We start from the raw sequence: 25,485 nt of genomic DNA, 5'->3' as shown, positions 1-25,485 counted from the left end.
GGATGGATGGATGGATAAATGGATGGCTGGCTGGCTGGATGGCTGGATGGATGGATGGATGGATAAGCAGATGGGTAGATGGATGGGTGGATGGATGGATAAGCAGATGGGTAGATGGATGGATAGATGGATGGATGGATGGATGGATGGATGGATGGATGGATGGATGGATAAGCAGATGGGTAGATGGATGGATAGATGGATGGATAAATGGATGGATGGATGGATGGATGGATGGATGGATGGATGGATGGATAAGCAGATGGGTGGATGGATGGATGGATGGATGGATAAATGGACGGATGGATGGATGGATGGATGGATAAGCAGATGGGTGGATAGGTGGATGGATGGATGGATAAATGGCTGACTGGCTGGCTGGCTGGCTGGATAGATGGATGGATGGATGGATAAGCAGATGGGTAGATGGATGGATAGGTGGATGGATGGATGGATAGATGGATGGATGGATGGATGGATGGATGGATGGATGGATGGAAGGAAGGATGGATGGATGGATGGATGGATGGATGGATGGATAAGCAGATGGGTGGGTAGATGATGGATGGCAGGTAGAGTAAGCCAGACAGAGAGGTAGTCTGTAAGGTAGTAGTTACAGAGAGGGAGACAAAGACTTAATCTTGCAGGGCCTCATAGGCCCGGGTGAGGACTCAGGATTTATTCTAAGGATGAAGGGAAGCTGCTGGTAGTTTTTGAGCTCATGGGAAAGGCTTAACCGCAGAATGGAAATAAGAGGAAAAAAATCAGTGAACCTGGAGGCAGAATAATAGAAACAAAACAATCTGAGCAATAGAGAGAAACTGGACTGGAAAAAATGGAGTATCAGGAAGTCACAGAACTGTAACAGAAGAACTGCCATTCACGTTCTCAGAGTCCAGGAAGGAGGAGAGAGAAGGGCATCTGCTGAAGTGTCCTCCGAAGAACTACTTCGGATTTAAAAAACCCTACATTTGGCAAAAAGACAAACAATAGATTTAAGAAGTGTGTGAACTCCAAACAGATAAAAACTACTTCAAGGCACACAGTCAAACTCCTGAAAATGAAAGACAATGAAAAGCTCTTGAAAACAGAGAGAGAAATAACACTTTATCACAAGGGGAAAAGAAATGACAGCAGATTTCTCACCAGAAACAATGGCAGCCAGAAAGCAGTGGCAGTACTGAAAGAAAAGTGTCCCTGGCTGAAGGTCACCAAGGAGGGGTCCTCAGCAGACCTCCCCAGAGGAATGGCTGAAGGAAACTCTGGAAACAGAAAGGAGATGATAAAAGAAGGAATCTCGGGACTGCAGGGAGGAGGAAAGAACAACAGGGAGAGCAGAGATATGGAGGGATCTGACAGGTTGTCTCATGTTTCTGAATTACGTTTGAGTTGAAGCAAAAATGATACCATCCTCTGATGGGCTTTACAAGACATACAGAGGGAATATTTAAGACAATTAGATTTAAATGCAGAGGGTAGAGGGACTTACAGGGGGCAAGTTTTGTACATGAATCCGATGACACCAAACTGGATTCGGTGGTGCACACCTGTAATCCCAGCATTCTGGGAGGCTGAGGCAGGAGGATTACAAATTTAAATCCAGCTTGAGCAACAATTTAGCAACTGAGACCTTGTGTCAAAATTTAAAAAATAAAAAGGTCTGGGGAGGTAGCTCAGTGTGAAGTGCCCTGGATTCAATAGTGAGGACTGCAAAAGTAAGTAAATAAATACAGACATATATGCCAGCAGAGTGGAGATAGGCTACAGATATATATAGATAAATATATATAGATATATAGATATATATATAGAGAGAGACAGAGAGGCAGAGACAGAGAGAGACAGAGAGATAGAGAGCACACAATTACTAAACCAATCTACACAGAGATATACTCAAAAACACTACAGATAAATCCAGACCAGGCCAATCTAATTCCCAGCAATGGATGCTGGAATGGTAGTTGGTTCCAGGGGATACAACAGGCAGCCACACACACACCTCTGGCCATTACCCCCCGATGCGAGTGGTGGTTCTCACAGCTGTGTAATTCACTGAGTTGCACGGTTAAGAGTCCTACTTCAGTCAATAAAAATAAAACTAGCAGTTATGCTTCAACTAAAAATAAAACAAGGCTGGCGTGGTGATGCATGACTGTAACCCTAGCACTCTGGGAGGCTGAGGCAGGAGGATTATGAATTAGAGCCCAGCCTGGGCAGTTAATTGACTTAGCAAGACCCTGTCTCCAAATTTTAAAAAAATGTAAAAAGGGCTAGGAATGTAGCTCAGTGTAAAAGCTCTGTGTTCAGTCCCCAATACCACACACACACACACACACACACACACACACACACACAGTTTTAAAGATAAAGTAAATTTAAAAACAAAGAGTTGGGTGTACCCAGTGGTAGAGCACTTGCCTAGCACGTGCAAGGCCCTGGGTTCCATCCCCACTACTGCAAATTGGTTTATTAATTAAAAGAAACAAAGGTTATTGCCGCAGTCCGGGCAAGCACTGACGATGCACTAGCAAACGTCGGGCTTGGAGCGCCCTCTGCAGGTGGGGCTGCAGGACTGGCTGTGGGTTGGATGGACCCCTCCACGTCCTCCTCAACAGGTTCCGCGCATGCTCTCGGGTGGCCGGCGGTGCCGGCAAAACGTGGTCACACAGAGACAAGCAGAGCTGCAAGTTTATTCAGGAAGAGCGCTGCAACAAGGAGACGCACACCATAGCAAACTGCGTGCATCTTCAGAGGTGGGGGTGAGGGGAGGCTTCAGAGTTTTCTGTTTGTCTTTGCAGTGCGGGGGGGTGGTGGTGGAACGCAGGGCCTTGGGCAGCCTGAACAAATGCTGTACCACGGAGCCCATCCCTGGCCCGTCGGAAGGGTTTCGCTTCTGTTGAAGTACTAGAAAATTGAACACAGGGCCTTCACAATGGGTCACATCCCCGGCCCTTTTTTTTTTATTTATTTTTTTAGTTTGAGACAAGGTCTCACTAAGTCACAAACTGCCAAGGCGGGGTTCACATTTGCAGTCCTCCTGCCTCATCCTCCCACAGTGGGGGCTGCCGCACCCGGCTCAAAAGACAGAATGAGAAGGATTACATAAGACACTTTGAAACAATCATCCTTGGCCACAGGCTTTAGTAACAAGGGCGGCGCCAGTCTGAGGTTGGACGGAGAGTGGCTGGAAGCATCTTGGGGGCCAGGTGGTGGTCCTGGCTGAGTTGACCTCAGGCACAGGCGTGAGTGAGATGCCCTCCCGGCTCCTCTTCCTACTATTTGCTCTCAAGGCTTGGCACGAGTGACTGCATTGTTTCTGGCCACTGACAACTTGAGGCCCTGGGTGATTCCAGGTCCCACAACACCGTCCTCCCGCTCTGTCTGCTGCTTGTACCTTCCTCTGCTTCGCCTTGCACACAAGCTCAGCAAGCAGGAGAGGAGAGAAGCCGCACCTGCCCTAAGCGTCCCGGCTCCTTCACTGCTAAGTGCAGTGCCCCCCAGGACTTAGCGGGCATTAGGAAGCGCCCGGGGCCGACCCCAGCTGGGGTGGCAGGGTTGCTGGCACTTGGGCTGGGCACCTGTCCCCACCACTCTCCACCTCAAGGCAGCTGAACCCACTCAGATGTAGCTCAGGCTCTAAGACTGAGCAGGATTCCCATGTGACACCTTCCCCACCCCCAAGGGACCGTTTCTGTTCTTCACACCAGGAACCCCAGGTCTTTTATTTTATTTTTTTTTTTTGAGACAGGGTCTCACTATATAGCCCAGGCTGGCCTCAAATTTGCAGCAATCCTCCTGCCTCAGCCTCCCAAGTGCTGGAGTTACAGGCGCATGCCACCATGCCAGGCTCACGGAACCCCTGGTCTTGACAGGTTTTTGTCTACCAAACTAACTGCCAGTGCTGGGAACTTTAAAAAGAAAAAAAAAAAAAAAAAAAGGAAAAGAACTTTGTTAATTACAGGGCAGCTTCTAATCCGTCTGGGACAACCAACATGTCTATGCTAAATTGAAAATTTTCCACCTTAGCTGTGCGTGGTGGTGCACACCTGTAACCCCAGCAGTCTGGGAGGCTGATGCAGGAGGATCTCAAATTTGAGCCCAGACTGGGTTACACAGCTAGACTTTGTTGTTGTTTTTGTTTGTTTGTTTGTTTTTGTATTTCTTCCCGTACTGGGAATTGAACTCACAACCTTGCACTTGCCAGGCAGGCGCTGTGCCCCTGAGCTAAATCCCCAGCCCCCATAGCTAGAATTTGTCTTTAAAAAAAATATTTTTTAAGGGCTGGGAATGTAGTTCAGAGTGAAGGCCCTTGGTTCAATCCCTAGTAATGCCAAACAACAGCAAAATTCTTCCCCACCTCTACAGATCCTGTGTGCTAAGGACCCCGTGAAGCTACTCACTGCAAGCCAAGTGCCACCAGGCACCACAGGGAAATCACTAGTGTCCTGGACCATGTAAGTTAACCAGCATTAAATACAACTGGAAAGTCAGTTTAAAACAAATCAGTTCCTCGGCTTGTTCGCTCCTTTCTTGCGCTCAGTGGCCAGGGGTAGACGGCCTGGCCCTGAGGCACGGAACGTTTCCACCCCATAGGAAGCGCAAAGGGACGGCCGGCCAAGGAGTCTGCACACATCCAGCGCAAGCCGGCAGCCCCGGCGGTGGAGCCGCGTTTCTTGAACCAAAAAAATTGGCCCGAAGCAGTGCAAAGCTCACACTTCGGGAGGCAGCCAACGCTTTAAATCCCGGCTATATTTAGAGAGATGATTAAGCTCTTGATGAAACAGCATTAGCATGGATGTGCAGGCGCCAAGCTGACTCCCGCACGCCCGCCTCCCCGACCCGCGCCCCTGCGCCTCCGGACCTCCGATCCGCGTGCGACTCTATCTACTGTCCCGTCCCGGCTTGGGAAGGACACGGACATCCGGGACACGGGGTGGAGGACGTCCGACGGGATCGTGGCAGTGAGTTTCGGTGGGTGTCTGGTATCTCAGCCTACATCCTGACCACAGGATGAGCGAGCCACGCTGGACGCCGGGGCTCAAGCTTGGAATCCCCGAGCTCTGGGAGGGAGGCTGAGGCAGGAGCATCCTAAATTTGAGTCCAGGCTGAGCAACTCGGCAGCTTGGCCAGACCCTGTCTCCAGATAAAAATAAAAAGCACGTAGCTCCATGTGCAGGCCCTGCGTTCCATCCCCAGCACCAGAAGACAAAACACAAGGAACAAAGAGAGGTTCAGGGCCAGCTAGGGTGCAGCTGAGCTGCGCAAGCTCCCCGGTCCTACCCCGGGGTGCTGTCTTCAGCAGCGCAGCTGAGATGCTCTGGGGAGCCAGGAGCCCCAGCGGGAGGAAGCCAAGCAGCCGCTGCACCCAGAGCCCGCAGCCTGGTGGTTGCTCAGAGAAACCCCCTGGCAGGCCGCTCCACAGCGCCCCCTGCTGGGCAGGAAAGCAGGCCGCGGCGATGACCTCCTCAGGAAGCTGGGCTGCCGCGCAATTCTCCCCAAAGAGCCTCCGGCCCCCAGCCCAGATGCCGGCTCCAGGGCCAGGTTTTGGGGCTCCCCTAACCCCCTCCCGAGGCGCCCCTTTGTTCTGGGCATAATCACTCCCATCTGCACTGCCGGCTGCCTCTCCACTGCAGCTACAGAGGGGGCCTCGCTAAATACTGTAATTAATTTCCCCGGGGCTGGGCTCCAACTTGCAGTCCTCCTGCCTCAGCCTCCTGGAGCGCTGGGATTACAGAAGTACACCATGGTGCCCAGCTCCCGGTTGTTGTTTTGTTTTGTTTTTGTTTGTTGCGGTTCTAGGGATGGTACACAGGGACTCAGGCACGCTAGGCAAGCACTCTACCACACAGCTACACCCCCTACCTCTGTTTTGTTTTTGCTTTTAAGGTTCCCTCATGTGACTTCAATTGTTAACCCAGGTCTGGGAACTGCTGGGGGGTACAGGAAAGAATAGCTCAATATTTTTAGTTCCTTCTCCCATGTAACATTTCAAAAAACCCAAACCCTTCTTTTGCACATCTAAATAGTCAGTAGAAGAGCTCAGAGAAGAGCTATGAGTCATTCACATGTTAGTCTAAATCAGTTTACGCAGCTAGCCTTCTGCTTAACGCCTAGCTGAGATCTTGATGGTCGGGTGGAGAGGGGAGGGTGAGAAGCAGGAGTGTGGATAGAGGAGGAAAGAACAGAGTGGAAGAGGGAGGGAACCAAGGTGCTCCTGAGAGAGATGGGAGGGAACCACATGACTCAAATGGTGAATGATGTGTCCGTAGTGGAAAACCAGAGATGCTTGAGCAGAAGCTGCAGACTAGTAGTGCTGGCCTGGCCTGTGGAATTGTTAGAAATGCAGGCTCTGGTCTGCCGAGCATCAAGATGGCAGAACTCTGGGGGTGTCCAGGAGTGGGCATGAGGGAGCAGAGCTGCCAGGAAACCAGGAATGAACTGGAGCCCGGGGAACTGGGTGGAGGTGGTCAAACTCCACCCTGAAGCGTCGAGTCTAGAGCAGTGCCACCTGCCCATAACTCCAGCATTCCAGGAGGCTGAAGCAGGAGGGTCGCAAACTGAGTCCAACCTGAGGTAATTCAGCGAGACCCTGTCTCAAAACAATGTCTGGGGATGTATCTTTGTGCAAAGGCCCTGGGCTCGATACTCGGCACTGCAAAAATGAATGAAGAGGGGAAGGAAGGGAAATGGGACGAGCCAATAAAACTAAGAAGCAGGCAAATATGGGTGCTGGCCAGGTGTGGCGGTGCACACCTGGAGCCCCAGCACTGAGGAGGCTGAGGCAGGAGGATCCTCATGAATGAGGCAAGCATGGGCTACATAGTGCGTTCAAGGCCAACCTGAACTACACGGTAAAGCCCTGTCTCAAAAAAACAAAACAAAACAAAGAAATTGGAATCCTGGACTTGGAATCCACATCCGGGTTCAAGGCTCACCTGGCCTGTCACTCATTGTGGGGCTCTGCACAAGCTGGCCTCAGTTTCCCCTCTGTCCAGTGGAGCTGACACCCCAGTCCCTCTTGCCTTCCAGGACCGCTGAGAGAAACCAGGTCTGAGAGGAGATCACAGCTGGGAGACTGGGAGGCACTGTGCAGGCGGAGTCACCACGCTGCTTCCAGTGTCCTCCTGAGACCCACAGAAGCCGGGCCTCACCAGCAGCAAAATGTACCTACTCCTTTCCCCTCCCGCACCCTTCAGGGCTGGACTCCAGCTGCAGGGAGCTCCACTAGCCCAGCCACGGAGTGTCACCGCCTGCCAGTGCTGCCTGAGCCTGCCGGGATCGGGTTCTGAAGCGCGTCCTCGGGTGAAACATCACACATAGCCACCCAAGGGGTTCCCAGCCCAATCCTCCCCCAACCCCCAATCCCCTGCCAGGAGCCTTGATTCTTGTCCTGGCTGAGGCAGGAGGATCACAAGTTCAAGGCCAGCCAGGGCAACTTACTGAGATTCCGGTTGAAAATAGGGCTGGGCATGTAGCTCAGTGGCAGAGCCCTTGTCTAGCATGCATGAGGCCCTGGGTTCAATGTACTGGGCCACAAAGCAAACCAACTGGTATTGCTGGGCGAGGCGGTAGGCACACCTGTCATCCCGGCTACTCGGGAGGTGGGAGGGTCCTCTGAGCTCAGGAGTTCAAGGGCAGCCTGGGCAGCAATCCAAGACCCTGCCTCTTAAAAAACAAACCAAACCCTGGCGTGGTGGCCCACGCCTGCAATCCTGGCACTCTGGGAGGCTGAGGCAGGAGGATGGCAAGTTCAAACCCAACTTGGACAACTTAGCAACTTTGTGAAACCCTGTCTCAAAATAAAAAGGGGGCTAAGAGCCAGGTGTGGTGGCGCACGCCTGTAATCCCAGCACTCAGGAGGCTGAGGCAGGAGGATCGCTGTGAGTTCGAGACCAGCCTGGGCTACAAAGTGAGCTCAAGGCCAGCCTGAAGTGCATAGGAGGCCCTGTCTCAAAAAGACCAAAAATAAAATAAAATAAAATAAAATAAAATAAAAAGGGGGCTAGAAATGCTGCTCAATGCAAAGGCTCTGGGTTCAAAACAAAGACAAGACAGAGGTGTTCCCCGTCCTTAGTTCTCTGTCCTGCCACCCTGGCCCTCTTACTCACCGGACTTGGATCACTTCCCAGCTACACTCTGCACACGCATCTCAGGAGTCAGGAGGGGTCCCAGGGCAGCCTCAGCGCAGGGTCCCACGCCAGTTGTCGGCACTGGGAGAGCCGCCAGCCCCGCCTCAGCAGGGTGAGACCTGAGACTGCTCGCGCTGTCCCGGTCTGCGGGGAGGGGCAGGCACTGCAGGCCACAGCTGCTGGGCTGAGAGGCGGGTGAGATGAAGCCCTGGCTCCGGCTGGCTATTGTGGGGACTGTCATTAGGTGAGGGGTGATTCATCACTAATTGGAGGCCGGTGTGAAAGCCAAGGGCCTCCTTCTAAATTCTCTCCTGCAGCCGGAGGGGAGGCTATGGCGGGGAGCGGCCAGGTTCACGTGAGAGGAGCCCAAGGACACAGAGGGGGGCTTCTCGGTTCCCCCAGTCTGCACACAGGAGGCTGATGGAGAAGTCGGGGGATGCGGGGCCCAGAGCACCCTCTGCTCCAAGTGGACCTCGCTGTGGTCACCCCTGCACACCTGAAAGGGCCCCCACGTGGCCACCGCACCAGAATCGGGGGTCAGCAACTCCAGCAGACAGACGGAACCAGCGAAAAGTGATCACAGCCCAGAGACACCGGGGAGCAGCGGGGACTTGGTCCCGAGCCTGGGCCAAGGGCCGGGCGGCCAGGAAAAGCCAGTGGGGGTACAAGAATCATCACCGAGCAAGGCGGGGCCGTCGTCACAAGTCGTGGCGAGGTCATCGCAAGATCAGCAAGGCCAACACAGAATCGGTGACTGGACCTGGGGTCCCCAGGGGCAGCCAGCAAGGACACTGCCGCTCCGCACAGTCAGACATACACGAGGCCTGGTGACCAGGGCCCAGAGCAGAAGTCACTGTGCCTTGTCCTGCTGCAGACTCGGCACCCACCGGCGGGGACACCAGTCCCGGGAGCAGGTGCCCGCCACCCCAGAATGGTGTAGGTAGCGGTGACTCGAGCAGTCTCTCCCCAGCAGAGACAGACAGCACTGGGGACAACTGGCATGGGGAAAAAAGGACACTGGGACACGTTCCACGTCTGCAGACACTGGTACCTGGGCCCCACAGGCCACGTGGCAGGCATCTCTTCACCTGGCAGAACCCCACCCTGGCGCCTCGGTTTGTGGAGTGAGACCTGTCATGGTGACCACAAGGAAACCTCTAAAATCACCCCTGGCCAAGGAGATATGGTTGTGGGCACCTGACACCCAGAGCTGCAGTCTAGTGGGTGATCACAGCCTTTATTTATTTTTTGTGGTGCTGGGGATGGAACTCAGGGCCTTTGCACATGCTAACCAAGTGCTCTACCACTGAGCTACATCCCCAGCTCTTTTTCTTTTGACCAAGGGCCACCTTAAATGGCTCAGGGTGGCCTCCAATTTCTGACCTTCCTGCCTCAGCCTCTGCAGTAGTTACATGCACCACCATGGCCAGCCAATGACAGCTTTTGGAAGACACATCTGGTCAAGGGTCTGTTATTAGCACAGTGGCTGCAGTAATAATAATGTGTGCTCACGAGAGCAGATTTAGGTGTTTTCACCAGGCACAGAAGCATGCAAGGAAGTACACACAGTCAGTATCTCGATTTGGCCATGCCACGATGTACACATACTTCAAAACATCGCCTTGCATGCCGTCAGTAGGAATGATTTTTATTTGGCAGTTAAAGAATAATAAAGATAGCAAAAAGATGCAGCTGAAGTGTGGAGGAGCGGGGAGGCCCTGTAAGGACGAGGCCCTCTTCAGGGACCCAGTCTACTGTGAAGAGTCGTCGCCGTTCGGTGCTGCATCCCTGTGCCTGGAATCGGTGCACCCAAGACACTCGGGTGGAAGCAGAAGCGGCCCCTTCACCATCACGACCAGTGACGAGTCTCAGCCCAGCCAGGCCAGAAGTCCTGCTTCCCCAAGGGGAAACATTTCCGCCAGGAGCCAGCATGAAATTTTGGGACTGGCCCCAGGCATCTTGTGGCAGAACCCAAAGCAGTCCCCACCCGGCAGGAAGAGCTGAGCTTCACCTATCTGTGCACAAAGGGCCAGGGCGACAGCTAGACAGGGGTCAGGAGCCAGTTTGGGCATCAACTGTGCCCGAGACCTGCGACCAACGGGCACCGTGGCTCATCTCACTCGCCTGGCCCTTGGGAGCTTCTCCAGAGAGACCAACCAGAATCCAGAAGGAGCTGTTCCTGGAGAGGGCAAATTATCCTCCAAGCACGGATTTCCACGTGCACCGGAGGGACAAGCAGACACAGAGGCTGCTGGGGTTGCCCCACCAGGTTAGGGCAGTTTGGAGCCAGGGGCTGGGAGTGTTGCCTGCCCACAGCCACGGCCCTCTCTGGGTGGAGGGAAGCTGCCTCGTCCAAGGTTACAGCTCCCCGGGGAAGCTTGCATCCAGTGACTGGTCAGTGAGGGGTGCAGAGCCTGGGTCCTCAGCCCAGTATGGGACAACTCCCAAGAGTTGTCCCAGCCTCAGGTTGTGTGTGGTCAGCTGAAGCCCTATCCAGTGTCTTTTTTTTTTTTTTTTTTTTTTTGTCTGTTTGAGACAGGGTCTCGCTATACAGTTTAGACTGGCCTTGAGCTCACTTTGTAGCCCAAGCCCAAGGTCTCAACCTTGATGAGCTTCCTGGCTCAGCCTCCTGAGTGCTGGGATTACAGGCGTGCACCACCACACCCGGCCTTATCCAGTATCTTTCATGACCACTCCTAGCCTAAGAAATGCCTAGCAGATTAGTAAAGCAGAGTTCTGGATGTGTCTGTAGATGACTGACATGTAGACTAGCAAATGGAGGCGGGAAGAGCCACCCCAGATGTGGGTGACAACAACCAATAGGATTGTGGCTTGGATGGCATGAAAAGGGAAGGGAGGATTCGTTCTGCCGTGACCTTTGCTGTCGTGACCTTTGGACACCGGTCTCCAGGTCTCCAGTTTCTTTGGCCTCCAACTCAGACTTGGGAGATTCCAGGCCTTTGACCTTTGACTGGGGCTGCATCCTGATCCCCCTGGTTCTTTGGCTGAGCAGCTCCTGGGTCCTCCAGCTCTCCAGCCCAGACAGCGTGCGATTCTCCGGCCTCTGATGCTGTAACCTACCCAACAAGTCCTCATGCGCGATCACACATCTATGTCTACTGATTCTGTTCCTCTCGAGAACCGCAGTACACCCAGCATCCAAACCTACTGCATCCCAGCTCCTGCTCCGACTGCTCCCTGGGGACCAGCCCAAAACTACACACAGTGTCAACTACTGCCACCCAGCACGCCTCGGCAACTCTCAGAGGCGACAGCAATCAAAAGAAGCCTGACACAGAAGAGCACTGCCCATCTAGAGGATGCTCGGGAACAGCCCACGAAGTCAGGTTTTAGACAGTGGTTAGAGGGGTCGGCACTCCCTGGGAAGCTTCTGGGACCCTGGAAGCGTTCTGTCTTTTCCATGGCCACTGACACGTGTGCGCTTTATCCCTCAATTTAAAAAACTCCCAGTGCCCAGGCCCCCACTCGGTACAATCAGAAAATTCTAACATGCAGCTTGCTTGAGAAGCCCCCAGCTGGGGCAGAGGGATGCAAAGGGGCGTTGTGCGGGCTTGGGGGGCAATGCAACCCAGGCCCCAAGCAGGAAGAGAGAGAGAGGCCCACAGGGGACCGCGGAAGGGCACACAGCGTGCCGCAGGTGGGATGGGGACAGGGCGGCCAAGGGTGCTGTACCCGTCAGGTCTCAGGAGGTGGCCGAGGGTGCAGCTCAACTGCTCAGTCCGTGCAGAGCCCTGGGTTCCGTCTCCAGCACTGCGAAGGGAACAGAGAAAAGACAGCGAGAGATCTTAGGGGAGGAGGAAGCGGGCCAGGGGGCGGCAATGTCACTTTCTTGCTGTGTGGCCTTGGAGCGGTCGCCTTTCTGTCTGGAGTCCGCCTTGCAGGTGGAGAGCTGGACTAGGTCGCTTGCACAAATGGACATTTCTTCCTCAGGCTGCCGCACCCAGCAGGCCCCCGCCCACGCCACCGCCCTCTCCGGAGCGCCTCAAGCACCAGGCAAGGGGAGGCCAAGCTCACTGCCACCGTCACAGCCCGCTCGCCCACTTCCCACCTCAGGGAAACGGAGGCAGTGGATCTCAGGACAGAGACACAGGCCACGCCTAGAGGACACCGCTAAAAAGTCCACGTTAACTAGAGAGATGGCCATACTAGAAGCCAAAACTTTCCACTGAAAGAAACCCACAAACATCAACACAAACAAGAGCAGAAACCTGAGACGGCAGCCTACAAAATACCACTGTGAGCTCCCAGCTCCCCGCAAGCTGATCCACGGGCCATCGAAGGGGCGGGAGCCAAAAGCCCCACACCGGAATTATCCAAAATGCTGCTGGGGAGACCACAAAACAGACCAACGAGGCAAATTCATCCGTGAGTCCACAGAAGACACTAATAAAAGGATCGAAGAGCTGAACAAAATGATGCAAGACATGCGTGACCAGCACAGAAAAGGATCTGAGTCCTTAGCAGGGCTCCAAATCCAAATTCAGATTCAAACTTCTGCTGAAAGTATGGGCAGCAGAAGTGACCAGTGTGAGGACGGAGTCTCTGAACCAGAAGGGGCTGTTGTTGGTGGCCAATTAATGAGATATATATATATATTTTTTGTTTGTTTGTTTGTTTTGTTTTTCTCCAGTACCGGGAACTGAACTCACGACCTTGCGCTTGTCAGGCAGGCGCTTTTGCCACTGAGCTAAATCCCCAGCTCCAATGAGAGATATTTTAAAAACAAGAGAATATGAAGGCCGGGCATGCTGGCACAGTCCTGTCATCCCAGCACTCGGGAGGCTGAGGCAGGAAGATTTCTGCAAGTTTAAGGCCAGCCTAGGCTATAAAGTGAGTTTAAGGCCTGCCTGAACTGCATAGGGAGACCCCCTGTCGCAAAAAGACCAAAAAATAAAAAAGAGAACATGAAACATGGATCCAGCGGCTCCTGCATGATGCAAGGAAGACTCAGATTCATTGGAATTAGTGAAAAATCAGAGGCTAGCACAAGCGGCGGAAAGAACCAGTGTACTAAAGCGCCCACAATAATCCAGGGCCACCACTTACTGGAGTTACAGCGACAACTGTTATAGAGGAGATGCTCAAGCCGCAGCACAGGTGCACAGTCATCCCAGGCCCTTGGGATCCACCAGATCCCTCGGGGGCCCCAGGGCCGCCCTTCCTGGCAGGTGCCACCCCCACACACCGCGGTTTTCCACTGCAGAGCAGGATGCCGACACCTACTCCGCTCAGCGGCTGTGAGAACTCACCGAGGAGACAAATGGTTCCCGGCACCTCTGCCCGCCCGGCTCTCAGCTGACTGCCCACTGCCTGCACTTGCTGAGAGAAGGGGAGTAGCTACAGACAGCGCCCCAAGTCCCCTGGGTGCACCCCACCCACGCAGGGCTCCTCCCGCCCCCTCCACGGCCCAGTTCCGGCACTTACAGCCCCATCCCTCTGGAACTCATCAAGAGACAATCACGCTAGCGGGGCGTAGCGGTGCACACCTACAATCCCAGCACTTAGGAGGCTGAGGCAGGAGGATCGTCGAGACCAGCCTGGGCTACAAAGTGAGCTCAAGGCCAGCCTGCACTGCACAGTGGGACCCTGTCTCAAAAAGACCAAAAAAAAAAAAGATAATTACGCTGACGCATCACATCATATCTTTAAGAGAAAAAAAGGCCCCAGAACACTGGGGCCCTCCGCTCCCACGCTAGCTCAGCCGGCCGGTCCTCCCTGCCTCCACCTCCCCACAAAGCCTTCCTGGGCAGGCTGCCCCTCACAGGCCACCACCAATGCTAAGGTCAGTGCCAGTGACAGGAGACCTGGTCACTTTCTGGCCCTCCTCCTCGCCAGCCACCTCTCCTGCCCTGACACACACGGGCCCTTGACTTCCCGGCCACCCCTGAGCGCTGGGATTACAGGCGTGCACCACCACGCCTCACCTCATGTCACTCCTGTGTCCCTAAGTGAGCCCTGCAAGTCCAGGATCGGGCCGGGGCCTCTGCTTTTCCCGTCCGTCCCATCTGGTCTTTGGTGACTTTATCCAGATCCCTGGCCTCAAATACCCCACTAAGACTGGTGTGATCGAGAAACACAGTAAATAAAGTCAGCTATGGTGGCACACGCCTATCACCCTAGCACTCAAGAGGCTGAGGCAGGAGGATCGCCGTGAATTCGAGGCCAGTCTGGGCTACAGAAGTGAGTTCAAGGCCAGTCTGCACTCCATAGTGAGACCCTGTCTTGAAAGGTAGAAAGAAAGAAAGAAAGAAAGAAAGAAAGAAGGAAGGAAGGAAGGAAGGAAGGAAGGAAGGAAGGAAGGAAGGAAGGAAGGAAGAAAAAGAAAGAAAAAGTTTAAATACGTATTTTTCAAATTTATTACAATAAAAGACACATCGCCATCAATCCCCTTCACTCAGAACACATTTATCCCATCATTCTTGCCGCTTTTGGAAGCAGCTGTGAAGTCCTCTTTCATAAGTGTCTCTGAGGGGCGGGGGATTTAGCTCAGCGGCACAGCACCCGCCCGGCAAGCGCAAGGTCGTGAGTTCGATTCCCAGTACCAGAAAAAAAAAAAAACATAAGTGTCTCTAGCTGCAGTCATAGCTGCCTCAACGTCTTGAACCAATTCAAAACGTTCACCTTCCATGGTCATGTTGGTTTTGGGGAGGAGCCAGAAATCTCAGTGCCAGATCTGGCGAACAAGGTGGATGAGGACACACTGTGATGTTTTTCCCACTGGGTGGCACTTGACGGCAGCATTCGCGTATTTTTGATCACACCTTGTAAAGACACTCACGAAAGAGGATGCCCAGAACTGCTGCAGGAAGAGGCATGGGTGATGGGATCAGTGTGTTCTAAGTGAGAGGAGGGCCTTTAAAGGGGATTCATAAAGCAATGCCTTTTACTTTAATAAGTGTTATTTTTGGGCTTTTTGGGGGGTAGCTCAGACAAGGTCTCACTACGTAGTGCAGGCTGGCCTTGAACTCGTTTATGTAGCCCAGGCTGTCCTCAAATTCACGGCAATCCTCCTGTCTCAGCCTCCCCCACACATCGCCCCATGCTGGGATTATAGGTGTGTGCCACCACACCTGGCTATAAGAAGTTTTTAAAGATTTATCCCACCTCCTCCAGGGGCCCATCTGGATGGGACAGGCCACCCAAACATGACAGGCCCAACCTGAGTGCTCCTGAGCCTGCCCCACGCCCGGTCTCCTCTTACTCAGGACACGACGGCCCTGTCCCCCACTCACTCACCCCCTCCCCCTCAGTCCCTGTGCCACGGACGCTCTATTACCCAGCTCTTGCCTAAGGGCTGAGCAGCCTCCTGCCTCCGCTTTGCCCCGCATCTATTTGCCAGATGGTAGCTACACTCATCTTTAAAAACATAAACATAGGGAGTCAGGGGGACAGCTCAGCAGCACAGCGCCTGCCTGGCAAGCACTAGGTCCTGAGTTCAATTCCTGGTACCAAAAAAACCCCATAAACATGGCAGTGATGGCTGCCAGCGACTTTCTCACTTTGCTTTATAATCCTTTACCTTTGCTTTATATTTGCTGTGCAATACTTTTTTGGGGGGGCATTCTTTTTGAGACAGGGTCTCACTATGCAGTTCAGGCTGGCCTTGAGCTCACTTTGTAGCCCAGGCTGGCCTTGAACTCGCAGTGATCCTCCTGCCTCAGCCTCCCGAGTGCTGGGATTGCAGGCGTGCACCACCACGCCTGGCTTTTCTTTTCTTTTTTTTTTTTAATTAATAAGTTTTATCTTTTAGGACAGCTTTAGACTGACGGCAAAATTGAGCAGGAAGGGCGGAGAGTTCCCATGTGAACCCCTCCCACCCCACACGGCCTCCCCTCCCAACCACACGGCACCAGGTGGCACACCAGCGAATGAATGCACCTGCAAGGATGCCTCACGGTCAGCCCAGCCTCTCAGCTCCTCCTGGCCACCACCGACCCTTGTCCGGTCCCCACGGTCTGCCTTTCCCAGAGTGCCACACAGCTGGCACCCTACAATACCCAGCATGCTCAGATTGGCTTCTTTCACTCAGTAACATGCAGGTAAGGTTCCGCCACGTCTTTTCCGAACTTCATAGCACATCTGTTTTTCCCTTTTTGTGTTTGTTTGTATTGAGACAGGCTCTCCCTATGAAGTTCAGGCTGGCCTCGAACTCACTGTGTAGCCCAGGATGCATCGGACTCACAGTGATCCCCCTGCCTCAGCCTCCCGAGTGCTGAGATTACACTTACATGCCACCACGCCCAGAAACAGCTCATGTCTTTTGTACTGCCTGCATGGACTGCAGTTTATTAACCACCCACCCACTGAAGGACACCTTGATTGCTTCTAAATTTTGGCCATTAAATTCCTTGACATATGGGCTGGGGGTGTAGCTCAGGAGAGTGCTTGCCAAGCACACACCAGGCCCAGAGTTCACCCCCAGCACCAGGAAAGGAAAAGGCAAAAAGAAAAAGATTCCTTGACATTCACAATGCTCAGTGGCACAGTAGCGGCCTCACCAGGACCTGCAATAAAGACAACTGTCCCTGGGTTGAACCTGGTTGTTCCCAAACCTGACCACACACAACCGACCCAGGTGTCCACTCGCACCCCCAAGGGCCACAGGAGCCTGTCCTCAGGGAATGAGTCCTCAACACCCAAGCCTTCTCCTTCTCCAAGGGGCTCAGCAGGGGCAGGGCGTGGCCGTGGAGGGAGAGCCCCGCTGGAGCAGTGGGCTGGGCATGGTGGCCCACGCCTGTGACCCCTGCACTGAAGAGGCTGAGGCTGGAGGATCACTGTGAGTTTGAGGCCACCCTGGGCTTCATAGTGAGACTCTATCTCAAAAAAAAAGAAAAACAAAAGGAGCAGTAGACTGAACTGCCCCACGGCCATGTCACAGCTGGGCTATGCAGCCCTGGCAAAGTCACTTCTCTCCTCTGTCCCTCTGGAGCTCTCAGTGTCCCTGGGATTCGAAGTCTACACTCAGCACCTCGACTGCAGCATCTAAGCACTCTGCTCACCAGGGGTCCCGTAAAAGAACAAGTCATATCTCTAAAAGGAGTCCAACATCTAGAACGGATAGCTACATTCAACAATAAGAAGCTATCGCCATGTGTAGTGGTTTATGCTTGTAATCCTAGAACTCTGGGAAGCTGAGGCACGCAGGTCTCAAATTTGAGTTCTGCCAGGGCAATTTAGTGACTTAGCAAGGCCCCACAGCAAAAAGTCAAGAGGGATTGTAGCTCAGCACAAAGGCCTTAGGTTCAATCCTCAGTACCACAAAATAAATAAGCTGGGTTGTGTGGCACACGCCTGTAATCCCAGCACTTGGTTTCGAGGCTGAGGCAGAAGGATTCCCTGCGCTCGAGGCCAGCCTGGCCTATGTAGCAAGACCCTGCCTCAAAAAACTATCTTAATTAATTAATTCATGTTACATAATTAAGATTTTTTTTTCTTGGTCTTTTTGAGACAGGGTCTCACTGTGCAGTTCAGGCTGGCCTTGAGCTCACTTTGTAGCCCAGGCTGGTCTCGAACTCACAACGATCTTCCTGCCTCAGCCTCTCAAGTGCTGGGATTATAGGCGTGCGCCATCATGCCCGACTCTCATAATTAAGAATTGAGCAAAGGATATGACAAGAGATTTCTCTAAAGAAGAGGTACACAGGGGCAATGGGCGCATGAAAAGACGCTCGGTGATATAGGGCTTCAGGGAGCTGCACGTCAAAGCCACAGTGAGACACAGCGTCACGATCACTAGGACAGCGGTGATGAAAAAAGCAGCCATAAGCAGTGTCAGGGAGGAGGAGAACCTGTGCTCCGCAGCCAGGGCCACCGGTTCAGCTCCTTGAACGCATCCCGCATCCCGCTCCCCGGCACATGGAAACGAGCATCACACCCTTCTTCTGCGGAAGCCTCGTTCGCGTGAACCAAGGAACGGAAACAACTCGGGCGTCCTCCAGTGGATGAACGGATCCGCAAAGCATGGTCCAGCCGCCTTGAAGAGTACCCAGCCCTCCCCGGCGGGGAGCGGTCACAGGCGACCACGAAGGAGCCTTGGAAACCTCAGCCAGGCGACAGAAGCATCCCGAGCGGCCGGGACTCCTTCGCATCGAGGAAACGTTGCCCCACGCTGGAGGAAGCGAAGCCGCTGGGTCAGAGCGTCCGCAGGTCCAGGGCCCTCGCTCAGGAGTGTTTAAATACAAGGACCTTTGTGGAGAAATGGCTGAGCCTGGAGTGCACAGTCTGTGCCAGCCCCAGGAGTCTCTGAGGAGGACATCACCGCCCAGGGCTAGCCCTCGGCCTGTGTTTCCCCAGGGACTCGGGGCAGTGTTCCCCATCAGAGCCGCTGCTGTAGTTTCAGCGCCAAGAGGCTGGGCCCCGGGGTGGCCGAGTTGGGAGATGGTGGGACCCTAAGAGGCAGGACCGTGGCGGGCGCTAGGTGGCCGTGGGCAGCGGCTGGGACCGGGCGACGGGTCTCCAGAACCGAGATCGTCCAGACCCCGGGAGTGCCAGGAGCGCAGGCCCTGCGCCTACAGCTTCCTGTCCCAGGCCGTGGTCACCACTGTGATGCCATCTGCCACGTCCTCACGGAGGCCCGGCGAGGCCAGCGCTGTGCCCTTGAACGTCCGGAACTGTGACTATGCAAACCTTACAGACACAGCCATTCGCGCGTTTTTCACTATGGCAACAAAACCTGGACGCACACACCCGCAATCCGCAAACAACTGCCGTAAACACCGCGGATGTGTAAAGGCAGAGTTATGCGAGGAGCGCTGTGTAGGAGGAGGGACAGCAGGGACAGAGCAGGGGGAGTGGGGAAGAGACAACGTGGACAGAGGCCTCGGTGAAGCTCAGCAGCAGGGCGCTTGCCTGGCCTTGGAGAGGCCCCAGGTTCAATCCCCAGTAGCACACACAAAAAAATTAAACAAGAAAATGTTAATAGAAAAAAAGCCAAGCCAGGCATGGCCCACACCTGTAATCCCAGCGCTAGGGAGGCTGAGGCAGGAGGATCGAGGCAAGCTCCAAGCCAGCCTGGACCACATAGCCAGACCCTGTCTTAGGAAAACAGAAAAGCTGGGCTTAAAGGAGTACATAATTCCTTTGGTCAGAATCCAAAAAGAAAACCATTTGGAACAGGGGGTCCCTTTTAGGGAGGGTGGGGCTTGTGGTAGGGAAGGGCCTGAGAGTGTTACAGCTGTAACAATGATTTTTTTTTTTTTTAACCTAGATGACAGTGACTTGGATTTGGGCTTTTTATTAATTTGCTAAGATGTATAACCTATTTTATATACTTTTATATTTTAAAAATGGAAAAATAGTCATTGGCTACCTTTGGAGGTTGCTAGAACATCACCTCATTTCTCTAAAAACTGATGAAAAGGAAGACAAAAAAAAAAAAGAAAAAGAAAAAGAAAGACTGAGCCGGGCATGGTGGCACATGCCTATAATCCCAGCACTCTCGGAAGGCTGAGGCAGGAGGATTGCTGTGAGTTCGAGACCAGTCTGGAATACACAGTAAGTTCAAGACCAGCCTGGAAGACATACCAAGAACCTGTAGAAAGAGACAGGGAAAGACAGAAAGAGAGAGAGACAGAAAGAAAGAGACAGAGAGAAAAGAGAAAAGAGAAAAGAGAAGGAGGAAAGACTGGAGCTTCGGTTTTGCTGTGTCACGTTTCAGAATAACAACGCAGATGAAGAGAGAAACCCAGCTAATAAAAGCAAACAAAATGATTAAATTGGAAAAATCACCATCTGGTGCGGAGGAATGGAAATCGGTGGGAAGCTGGGGGCCACGCCCAGCGCCTCTCTCGGGGGCCCCAGCCGCTCCCTGAGCACTGACTTCCTACAGACCAGACCCTGGCCCGATCTGGCAGGGCTCAGCCCACAGATGGGCCATGCGCGCAGACTTCCCAGGCTATTTCTGTCCAGAACTCCCACAAACATCCCGAGTCCGGCCCTGGGGGGCTCCCGGGTTTGGACAGAACCCCAGGCTACAAGGCCGGCACAGCTGAGCAAGAGGGCTAGCCCAGGCGGGCCCCCAACCTTTGCTCCCCACAGACCCACCTTGCTCAGGCAACCTGCGGGGTCCCCACCCTCACTGTCCTGCAAGGGGCAATTTGTGCCTTGGTTTCTCCTCGCTGGGGCTGAACCCCACTGGGATTTGCTGCCACCCCCAGCCCTGCCCAGGCCTGCCGAGCCAGGCCAGGCCAGCTTTGTGGCTCCCAGGGCCAGCTGGTGCCCAGGGTGGGAAGGATGGCTGGGCTACCAGTGCCCAGGCCCCAGACATCAATAGGAAGGGGCCAGGGGGGCGGGACCAGGGCGTGGGTGGGGAGGGTCCCCTCAGCTGTGCCTAAGGGTTGCAGCCAAGTGGGGCAGGCAAGATGGCAGCAGTCACCCAACACCTGGGGGCAGGCAGTGGGGGCAGCCTGGTGTCCGATGGAGCTGCTGATAGAGGCGACACCAGATACCCTGCTGGGGGAGGGAAGGCAGGCGCAGGGAGAGCCGTGTGCAGGCTCAAAGCTGGGGAGGGGGCTCAAGGACACCACGGATTCACTGGGCACTCAACAGAACGAAAGCAGGACAGGGCAGGCAGGAAGGTGAGCAGTCAGCTCACGGGAGATCCAGGAGGGATCTGAGCCATGCCAGCCCCGGCTCTTGAAGTGCGGCCCTGAGCAACTCAGTTCACCCTGAAGAGCCTCAACTTCCCCATCTGTGAAATGGGAATCGTGGTGCAGGGGTCCCTGGAGGCTGAAGCAGATGCACAGGAAGCAGCAGAGCGCTGTGTATGCCCTCTGTACGGCACCCACACCCCAAAGCCGTGGGTGCTGCCTGTTCCCAGCTGTCCCCCTCTCCCTGTCACCCTTGCTCACGGGACCCGCCTGGCTCAGGATGTGGAAGTTTGTCTCCCGGAAGTAGCTGCAGCTAGTGGCCACCTGAAGGGATGAACAGGAGGAAGGGCAGCTTAAGGGCACCCGCTCCTGGGCTCCGGGGACAGGCACATCCTTCCTCGCCCGCCCCGCGAGCAGGCTGGCCACATACCCTGCGCCCTGGAGCCCCTGGCTCAGCTCTGCTCCTGGGAGCCCAACCCGGGACAGGAGGTGCCACGATGCCCTGCCTGCCCCACCGGCCTGCAGACAGTTCAGGACAGCCAGTGAGGAGAAACCTGCAGGGCTACAACCCCAGGGATGTGCGTCCAGAGGAAGCCGGCTCAGAGGAGGAGAAGGGGGGGGGCGGGAAATCCGGGAAAGGCTGCTGTAATTCCTGAGTTCCCAAGCACCTAAAACAGTGCCTGGCACACAGCAGATACTCAGCAGAGAGTCCCAGCTAAATGCAAGGATGAAGGATTGTCTAAAATCACAGCATATGTGTATAGATGCAGTGGGGAGATCCCAGCTGAGAGAGGCTGAGACAGGAGGATCCCTTCGAGTTAGAGGCCAGCCTGAGCCCAGGCTATGCAGGGAGTTCAAGACCAGCCTGGACTCCCTAGCAAGACCCTGCCTCAAAAATCAAAACAAAACAAAAAATAAGAACACAACCATTGTGTGTGGACAGACAGGTCCTAGCCCTGTCACAGTCCTCCTGGCAGACTTATAGCACTGCCTGCTGACCCTCTCAGCCTGGCTAGCTCTGCTTCACGCTAGCAGTGTCCCCCAAAGCGGGGACCCCAGTTACAACTCTGATCACTGCTAAAACGGAGCGGGGGGCAGGGGGGGAGGGCGCCAGAGCATCCTCACCGCTATGGGCGAACTCTTCCCCCAGTCCCTGCCAGACAAGCGCTCTCTCCGGAGGAGGCAAGGCGGATTTTCAGTCCTCCAGCAGATTAACCTTATCCGGTGATCCCCACCCGGCCATCCAATCCCCCTTTGTCGCACCTGAATAAACCAGCACACTGTCATCCTGTCATCTCCAGGCCCGCAAAGGGGAGCTGCTCCCCAAGCGGCAGCAGAAACAGTTTACGGAAGCAAAATTCTAAGCATCACACTGATTTCTAAAAATGGACGCGTGCTGCCACCGTCAACTCCAGCCGCCCGCCGAGAGAGAACAGAAAAAATAGGACCTCCACCCCCGCCCCAGCCCACTCCTGCCTACGGTGGCCCCACGGAATCAATAAAAATGTAGGACACCCGGTGACTCTGATTTCAGATAGATGGGCTGAGCTCAGGGCCCCAGCATGCTAAGGCCAGAGTTTCACCCCTGAGCTCCATTGCACGCCCCTCTCCCCAGGGATGAATTTTTAGGTTTTGCTGACTGGGCTTTTTTTTTTTTTGTCTTTTTGAGAGAAGGTCTGGATATGCAGTTCAGGCTGGCCATGAGCTCACTTTGTAGCCCAGGCTGGCCTCAAACTCGCAACAATCCTCCTGCCTCAGCCTCCCGAGTGCTGGGATTACAGGCGTGCGTCACCACGCTTGGTTGTTTTGTTTTGTATGGTGGTCCTGAGATTGAACCCAGGGCCTTCACACTGAGCTCTACCCCGCCAGCCCTTTTTTTTTAATCTTTTATTTTGAGACAGAGTCTCACTAAATTGCTCAGGCTGGGCTTGAATGTACAATTCTCCTGCCTCAGCCTCCCAGAGTGCTGAGATTATAAGCCTGTGCCACCATGCTTGGCTTCAGGGCACTTTTTTTTTTTAACAGTGCAAATATGTCCTATGCACTATGTGGGACATGCTTATAGCTAAAACATAATAAGAATATATTTATCGTTTACCTGAAATGTCAACTTTACTGGGTATCCTGTGTTTACCTGATTTTCATATCTGGTGATGTCTAATAGCAGGTGAGGCCCTCAGCCCTCCTCATCTGCAGGGGCTCAAGCGTGAGCTCCCCAGAGGGCCTGCCCCTCTGCCCCCACTGACCACCGGCTTGAGAGTGCCTGCAGCCCTCCAGGTCCTCCTGCCTACCCTTCCCACTGGGGACACCACCCATTTCCAGGGCTGCTGGGAAGCCACTCTAGCCCCACAGCCGCCTCCTGCCCTGTCTGGGGTGAGGCCCAGCCCCACACTCCCGCTGCAGATTGTCCACAGCAAACACCAATTACTTTGACAATAAGAAAAAAACAACTGCTGGGTGTGGTGAGGCTGAGGCAGGAGGATCACCATGAGTGGGAGACCAGCCTGGGCAAGACTCCCATCTCAAAAAAAAAAAAAAAACCCAGTCAAAGCTTTTGTTTTTCCTCTAAGAAAACTGTAAAGCCAAACCAAGGATCTCTCTTCCTATGCACGGGGCTTCCTCTCAGCGGTTCCACCTGCTTCCTCCAGCGCCCACCAATCCCCTCTCTGTCCCGGCCAGTCCCTGCTGCTTTCACTTCCCCCGGGACCGCCCACCCATGGGTCCCACTGACACCCGCACAGCTCTGACCTCGGTCCTCGAGGTCCTGTCTCCTAACGGGAGGGGAAGAGGTTGACCGAGACCTGTGGCCGGAGGGGACCAGAACACCTCACACCGTCGCGGGACAAGGCAGGGTTCCCATGCCCAGCCCTGGGGACGCGGGAACAGGACACGGACCCTGAGGTCTTGGACTCCACAGTCAGGGTGACACAACAGTCAAAAGCCGGGGAGGATATGTGCGCCACAAGGGACCCCGGGGAGCTGCAGGCTGTGAGGCAGGGAACCGGGGACCCCAAGCTACGGAAGGTTCTGGAAGGGAGAGAAGTTCCGGAGACGGGCAGGGAGAGCCGTGCAGGCAGCAGAGGGCGGCTGGGGTGGGGGAACTGAAAGCAGGTCCCAGCAGCTGGGGACCGAGGGACCGGGCTGGGCAGAGGACAGAGCCGCAGGCGGGGACGCAGCAGCTATCCAAGGAGCAAGGAGGCAGAAAGCGCGGCAGTGCTGAGGTCCTTCTCAGCCTCGGGCTCAGGGCCTCTGAGCTGGGCCAGGAACTTGCTCAGAGCTCACTGTGCGGCCTGGGGAAGCCGAAGAAGACCTGGCTAGGGTCTGCCCAGCTGAATGCTGCCGGGTTTTCCTCTCACGCAAAGGGGCAGAGAACAGAGGTCAGAGCACAGTGCCCAGGGAGAAAGTGCCAGCCTAACAGGCGGAGGAGAAGGAGCCCTCAAGACTGGGCCAGGACCCCGCAACCAGGGCCCAGCAAGACTGCTGGAAGCAGCAGTAGTGTAATGTTTGCTTCCTCCAAAAGCCAGTCAGCCCCAGGCCTAGGAAAGGGCTCCAGGGAGCTGCCTGGCTAGAGCAGCAGTTTGGTCCTGGGGAGGAGAAGAAAGACCCAAGGGGGGCACTCACTGCACCCCTGCAGGTCGCCAGCTCTTGGCATTCCTGTTAGTTCCACCGTTCATTCATTCCTTCCGCCGTTCATTCATTCATTCCTTCCTCCACTCTGCACACATTCACCCCGTGCCAAACCCCAGCCAGGTGCCGGAGGGAGACAGTGATGAATCAGATCCCTGCCCTGAGGGCACTCCAGTCTGGAGGGCAACGGAGGAGACATAAATAACCAAGCCACAAGGCCGGCTGGGCGCAGAACAGAGGCAGCAGGAGGCCCTCTCCCGGGACACGGGGCAGCGGCCTGGCTTGCGGGATGTGACCTGGACCCGGCGGGAAAGGGGCAGAGCTCCCAAATCACTGCAGACAGTCCCATCTGCACCCCGGTGGTGCCGGGGGCCCTGGGCAGTGTGATGATTTCTGCTTGCACCTAGAAAAAGGGGGCCACATACGTCACTGGCCACGGGTGCTGAGCCCCGCTTTGGGGGTACAGGACAGCTGGGGTTCCAGGCTGCGTCCGACCAAACTCTGGCCTTTTGCCACTGTGTCCCTCACACCTGCCGACCCCGTAACCTTTCCCGCAGGGCAAGAACAGCCCAGGGCAGGGCTGCGAAGGCAGAGAACGGCGGAGGCTGGCAGGGCAGGGAGGGCAGCGCCCGCCCGCACACCAGGCGGCTGCTGCGGCATCTGCGGGCCTCTGCGTCCCCTCCTCCTCGCCTGCCCCTCCCCCGGCCGTGGGGGAAGGGATGGAAAGACAGAAGGAAGTACGGTACCTGTAATCCAAACCAGACAGACCCAGGCAGCAGCTGCTTGCTGTGCGTCTCCCGGCCCACTCTGATCCAGAAATAGCCTCCGCCCCACGCTGGCGCAAGCCCACCCACCCAGCTGGTACCAGAAGCAGCACCCCCATCCCCGCTTCCCAGGGAACCTATTTCCTGTGCCTCCCCCAGGGTAAAGGCCCGGCCGCCAGCTCTTCTCCGGAGGGCCAGCCCGGGGGCATCTTGGCACTGCCCGGGAGATGCCCTGGCATCCCCCCGCGGGCGCGCACCTCTCCGCGGCCACAGCCCCATCCCTCCGGGGGCCTGCGCACCCCGCACCCCGCGGCCCAGACCCTACCTGGGCGCAGGAGCGCCGGGCACCATCGGCGG

The 25,485-nt window shown here is 55.0% G+C and overlaps 1 protein-coding gene across 2 annotated transcripts in view; it reads right to left on the bottom strand.

Moving 5' to 3' along the window:
* The window catches only part of Pacsin1 (protein kinase C and casein kinase substrate in neurons 1), a 44,182-nt gene extending 18,697 nt beyond the window's left edge, over window positions 1-25,485 (bottom strand). Inside the window, exon 1 of one of the 2 annotated variants that reach the window (XM_005389526.2) lies at window positions 25,454-25,485. The gene's annotated coding sequence lies outside the window, so the exon portion shown is untranslated. Of the gene's footprint in view, window positions 1-11,822; window positions 11,901-25,453 lie in introns of those variants that run through there. The other variant, XM_013516920.1, reaches the window with a different exon arrangement.

Source organism: Chinchilla lanigera, unplaced genomic scaffold, assembly GCF_000276665.1.
Source record: "Chinchilla lanigera isolate Chin_1 unplaced genomic scaffold, ChiLan1.0 scaffold00036, whole genome shotgun sequence".
NCBI classification, from domain to species: Eukaryota; Metazoa; Chordata; class Mammalia; order Rodentia; family Chinchillidae; genus Chinchilla; species Chinchilla lanigera.
The sequence above is the reverse complement of the archived record's forward strand: the minus strand, read 5'-3'. Positions and strand labels throughout refer to the sequence as shown.